The sequence below is a fragment of the Suncus etruscus genome, chromosome 3 (assembly GCF_024139225.1).
Source record: "Suncus etruscus isolate mSunEtr1 chromosome 3, mSunEtr1.pri.cur, whole genome shotgun sequence".
Taxonomy (NCBI): Eukaryota; Metazoa; Chordata; class Mammalia; order Eulipotyphla; family Soricidae; genus Suncus; species Suncus etruscus.
This window is the reverse complement of record NC_064850.1, coordinates 147,824,907-147,830,906: the sequence shown is the minus strand read 5'-3', so window position 1 is coordinate 147,830,906 and position 6,000 is coordinate 147,824,907. Positions and strand designations below refer to the sequence as shown.

General features: G+C 47.4%; 1 long non-coding RNA gene across 1 annotated transcript in view; it reads left to right on the top strand.

Annotated features, from left to right (window-relative positions):
- Positions 1–4,011: 4,011 nt before the first annotated feature.
- LOC126004161 (uncharacterized) overlaps positions 4,012–6,000 on the top strand; it is a 181,064-nt gene continuing 179,075 nt past the window's right edge. Inside the window, exons 1-2 of the long non-coding RNA XR_007493845.1 lie at positions 4,012–4,208; positions 5,225–5,368. This is a non-coding gene — a long non-coding RNA (uncharacterized LOC126004161). The remainder of the gene's footprint in view (positions 4,209–5,224; positions 5,369–6,000) is intronic.

Here is a 6,000-nt window from a genome sequence, read left to right as displayed (position 1 = left end):
CCCAATACCCCGCAAAAAAGCTGGATGGACATATTAATATCATATGACAAACATTAGATTCAGAAAAGTTATAAGGGACAAAGATGGACATTTTGTGCTAATCAAAGATATGTAAAACAGGAAGAATTCACAGTCATGAACATATACACAGCCAATAAGGGACCAGCCAAATATTTAAGACATTGTTGAAAAATCTAAAAGAAGACATCAGTGGCAGCACAATTGGGAGTCTGGCTATTGTCAATAGTGCTATGACGAATATAGGTGTGAGGAAGGGGGTTTTGTATTTCGTCCTTTGATCTGTGCAAAAACCAAGAGTGCTAACTACAGGAGACTGCCTTTGACAACCAGGACTGGGCAGAACTTATCCTGGGACCAATAAGAAAAGCCCCACCCTAGGCTTTTGCCTAGCACTTGTACAAAAATCAAGATGAAAAGGCATCTTTAAGGAAGAAACAGCACTCACTAAACAAGTGGAAGCAGAGATAAACAGATGGGACGACATGTCTTTTGATTTCATCTTACCATTAGGTGATGTGATAGGACAACCTGCTCTTAGATCAAGTTGTTTTCTTTTCCTCATTGTCTGGGTGTCATATCAGAACTGGGGCAAGTTGGTGCCAGAGCGGTGTTGGAAATTTCCCAGGGGAGTTTGGTTCCTGGTGTTGTTCCAAGGAAATGTATCAGTTCTATATCTGGGATCTTAAAACCTGTCTTAATATTAGTTACCATGTAAGTTAGCACATAAGTGACTTGATATGGTTATTCAAAGAATTAAATTAATCATTTCCTATAAAACACCAAGAACAGTGCCTGGAACACAATTGAGAATGTAACAAAGCTAACCAAGGTCATACCTGGCACATTGACTTGATATCCACTAACTGATAGAATATTCCTGATGGCAATAATTACCTCTTTCTTTTGTGGTCAATAATACAATACTTTAACATTTAAATTCGTTTTTATCTGAAAATTTAGTTTAATTTTTCACACTGCTGAGCTGACTAAAAGCTAAAAGAAAAGGACATTAAATTCTACTAAAATATGATCAACAAGTCTATAAGAAAAAGTATCTCATTTATTTTCTTGCATTTTTAGGAACATTTTGAAATGCCAATAGTGTGATCATCTTAACCAACTATGAAATCGCACTTATCCCCACAGAAATTCCTTCCTCCTGAAAGACACTCAAAAGAGTTTAAAAAATCCTCAATATACCTTATTTATGCAGGAATTTTTATCTTTAATAGTATTTTATTTAGACACCTTGATTATAAACATGATTGTGGTTGGGTTTCAGACATGAAAAGAACCCCCCCCTTCACCAGTGCAACATTCCCATCACCAATGTCCCAAATCTCCCTCCTCCCCATTCCACCCCCCTTGTACTCTAGCCAGGATTTCTATTTGCTACATACATTCTCATTGTTAGGATAGTTCGCAATGTAGTTATTTATCTAACTAAACTCATCACTCTCTGTGGTGAGCTTCATGAATTGCGCTGTAACGTCCAGCTCTCCTCTCTCTTGTCTCTGAAAATTATTGCAAGAATGTCTTTCATTTTTCTTAAAACCCATAGAGGAGTAAGACCGTTCTACGTCTTTCTCTCTCTTTCTCTTTGTCTCTCTGTCTCTGTCTCTCTCTCTCTGACTTATTTCACTCAGCACAATAGATTCCATGTACATCCATGTATAGAAAAATTTCATGACTTCATCTCTCCTGGTGGCTGCATAATATTCCATTGTGTATATGTACCAATTTAACCATCTTAACCATTCATCTGTTAAAGTGCATCTTGGTTGTTTACAGAGTCTTGCTATGGTAAATAATGCTGCAATGAATATAGGTGTAAGGTAGAGATTTTTGTATGGTATTTTTGTGTTCCTAAGGTATATTCCTAGGAGTGGTATAGTTGGATTGTATGGAAGATCAATTTCCATTTTTTTGAAGAATCTCCATATTACTTTCCATAAAAGATAGACTAGACGGCATTCCCACCAGCAGTGGATAAGAGTTCCTTTCTCACAGGGCCGGTGAGGTGGCGCTAGAGGTAAGGTGTCTGCCTTGCAAGCACTAGCCAAGGAAGGACCGTGATTCGATCCCCCAGCATCCCATATGGTCCCCAAAGCCAGGGGCAATTTCTTTCTTTCTTTTTCTTTCTTTCTTTTTCTTTTTCTTTTCTTTTCTTTTCTTTTTTTTTTTTTTTTGGTGTTTGGACCACACCAGGTGGTGCTCAGGGGTTACTCCTGGCTGTCTGCTCAGAAATAGCTCCTGGCAGGCACAGTGGACCATATGGGACACCGGGATTCGAACCAACCACCTTTGGTCCTGGATCGGCTGCTTGCAAGGCAAACGCCGCCGCTGTGCTATCTCTCCGGGCCCAGCCAGGGGCGAATTCTTAGCGCTTAGCCAGGAGTAACCCTTAGCATCAAACGGGTGTGCCCCCCGCAAAAAAAGAGAGTTCCTTTCTCTCCACATTCCCGCCAACACTGCTTGTTCTCATTCTTTGTGATGTATGCCACTCTCTGTGGCTTGAGCTGGTACCTCCTAGTTGTTTTGACTTGCATATCCCTGATGATTAGTGATGTGGAGCAGTTTTTCATGTACCGTTTAGCTATTTGTATTTCTTTTTTGTCAAATTGTCTGTCCATTTCTTCTCCCCATTCAGGGAGACTAACCAAATTTTGTAACATAAGTAAAAGCAAAACTCTCAGGTCACTGGAGATAACACTAGATAAACACATGTTATTCTTCTTATCTTCCTACTATCTTATTCTATACTTGTTCAATAACACATGTTCCTTTTGACCCTATTATATAGAAATAGAATACATTTGGGATATATAGAATCTATATAGTGTACAAAATACTCAGAAATCTCAATTTAAAAAGTCAATTATTTAATTATTTTTACCCTCCAGATTAAAAACTGTGTACAAGGACAGTACTGAATAAACTGAGAAAATATCATTTGTGGAAACTACTGCAACTGTCCTGTCAGTCTGGCTGCTCTCCTGCCTGGGCTTAAGACCTGATCTAGCTTGCCTTCGTCTCTGGACGGACCCGCATCCTGGGAGTTGAGTTGACTCGCCCAAGAAGGGTGGAGCCAACTGAAATGTGCCAGTCCCTGAAGCCCGTGGGACCTTATGCTACTGTCCTGTCTCCCTTCTCTACTGCCTGGCCTTACCACCTGACCTACCAAAGCATCATAGCTGGACGGCCCTCCCTTCCTGGGGGGTGAGTCGATCTGCCCAATAAGAGTGGAGCCAGCTGAAGTGCGCAGGTCCCTGAAGCCCTGGGAACTTCTGCAACCTTCCTGTCTGCCTGCTCTCCTTCCTGGACTTAACTAAGAACTGATCTAGTGTGGCTTTATCACTGGACAGCCCCCCCCCCCTTCCTGTGAGGTGATTCGACCTGCCTATGGAAGGAGGCGTCAGCTGAACTTTACCTGACCCTGAAGCTGAGGGGAACTTCTGAAACTGTCCTGTCTGTCTGCCTGCTCTCCTGCCTGTGCTTACACCCTGACATAGCATGGCGTCATCGCTGGACGGCCCTCCCTTCCTGAGAGGTGAGTCGATCCGTCCAAAAAGAGTGGAGCCAGCTGAAGGGACCTTCTGCAACTGTCCTTTCTGACTGCTCTACTGCCTGGGCTTACGACCTAATCTCGTGTGGCTTCATCACTAGATGGCCCTGCCTTCCTGGAAGGTGACTCGGCCCGCCCCAAAATGATGGAGCCAGCTGAAGTGTGCCTGTCCCTGAAGCTGAGGGGACCTTCCGCAACTCTCCTGTCTGTCTGCCTGCTCTCCTGCCTGTGCCTATGTCCTGATCTAGCGTGGCGACATCACCGGATGGCCATCCCTTCCTGGGAGGTGAGTCCACCCGCCCGGAGCCAGCTGAACTGTGCCTGTCACTGAAACGCAGGTACCATGTGCAACTGTCCTGCCTGCCTGCTTACCTGCCTGGGTTTAAGACCTAATCAAGTGTGGCTTCATCTCTGGTCAGCCCCGCCTTCCTGGAAGGTGACTCGGCCCGCCCAAAAAGGGTGGAGCCAGCTAAATTGTGTCGGTCCCTGAAGCCCAGGAGACCTCCTGCAACTGTCCTGCCTGCCTGCTCTCCCTTCTGGACTTAGGACCTGATCTAGTGTGGCTTCATTACGGGACAGTCCCCCCTTCCTGTGAGGTGATTCGATCCTCCCAAAGAAGGTGGTGCCAGCTGAACTGTGCCTGTCCCTGAAGCTGAGGGGACATTCTGCAACTATCCTGTCTGTCGCCTCCTCTCCTGCCTGTGCTTACGCTCTGATGTAGTGTGGCTTCATCATTGGATGGCCACCCCTTCCTGGGAGGTGAGTCCAACCGCCCAAAAAGAGTGTAGCCAGCTGAACTGTACTGGTTCCCTAAAGCCCAGGGGACCTTCTACAAGGGTCCTGCCTGCCTGCTCTAATGCCTGGGTTTATGACATAATCTAATGTGGCTACATCACTAGAAGGCCCCGCCTTCCTGGAAGGTGACTCCACCTGCCCAAAAAAGGTTGAACCAGCTGAACTGTGCTGTTCCTGGGAGGTGACTCCAACCGCCAAAAATGCTGGAGCCAGCTGAACTGTGCCTTACACTGAAGCCCAGGGGACCTTCTGCAACTGTCCTGTCTGCCTGCTCTCCTGCCTGGACTTCGGAACTAATCTAGTGTGGCTACATCACTGGACAGCTCCCCTTCCTGTGAGGTGATTCGACCCGCCCAAAGAAGTGGATCCAGCTGAACTGTGCCTGTCCCTAAAACTGTGGGGACCTTCTGCAACAGTCCTGTCTGTCTGCCTGCTCTCCTGCCTGTGCTTACGCCCTGATGTAGCGTGCATTCATAGCTGGATGGCCGCCCCTTCCTGGAAGATGAGTCCAAATGCCCAAAAAGGTTGGAGCCAGCTGAACTGTGCCTGACACTGAAGCCCAGGAACCTTGTGCGACTGTCCTGTCTGCATACTTACCTGCACAGGCTTAAACCTAATCAAGTGTGGCTTCTTTGATGGACGGCCCCGCCTTCCTGGAAGGTGATTCGACCTGCCCAAAAAGGGTAGAGCCAGCTGAAGTGTGCTGATCCCTGAAGCCAGGGTACCTTCTGCAACCATCCAGTCTGCCTGCTCTCCTGCTTGGACTTAAGACCTAATCTAGTGTGGCTTCATCACTGGACTGGACTGCCCCCCTTCCTGTGAGGTGATTTGATCCTCCCAAAGAAGGTGGAGCCAGCTGAACTGTGCCTGTCCCTGATGCTGAGGGGACCTTCTGCAACTGTCCTGTCTGTCTGCCTGCTCTCCTGCCTGTGCTTCTGCCCTGATGTAGCTTATCTTCATCGCTAGATGGCCACCCCTTCCTGGGAGGTGAGTCCAACTGCCCAAAAAGGGTGGAGCCAGCTGAACTGTGCCTGACACTGAAGCTCAGGGTCCCTTATGCCACTGTCATGTATGCCTGCTTACCTGCCTGAACTTAGGATCTGATCTAGTGTGGCTTTATCGCTGGACCTCCCTCCCTTCCTGGGAGGTGAGTTGACCCACCCTAAAAGAGTGGAGCCAGCTTTAATGTGCTGGTCCCTGAAGCCCAGAGGACCTTCTGCAACTGTCCTGTCTGCCTGCTCTCCTGCCTGGGGTTACGACCTTATCTAGTGTGGCTTCACTGCTGGCCCGCCTTTCTGGAGGTGCCTCGACCTGCACAAAAATGGTGGAGCCAGCTGAACTGTGCCTGTCCCTGAAGCTGAGCGGAACTTCTGCAACTGTCCTGTCTGTCTGCCTACTCTTTTGCCTGTGCTTATGCCCTGTTCTAGCATGGCATCATCGCTGGATGGCCACCCCTTTCTGGGAGGTGAGACCAACCAGCCAAAAAGGGTGGAGCCGGCTGAACTGTGCCTGACTTGAAGCCCAGGGTACCATGTGCAACTGTCCTGCCTGCCTGCTCTCCTACCTGGGGTTACAACCTCTTCTAGTGTGACTTCATCTCTGGATGGCCCTCCCTTCCC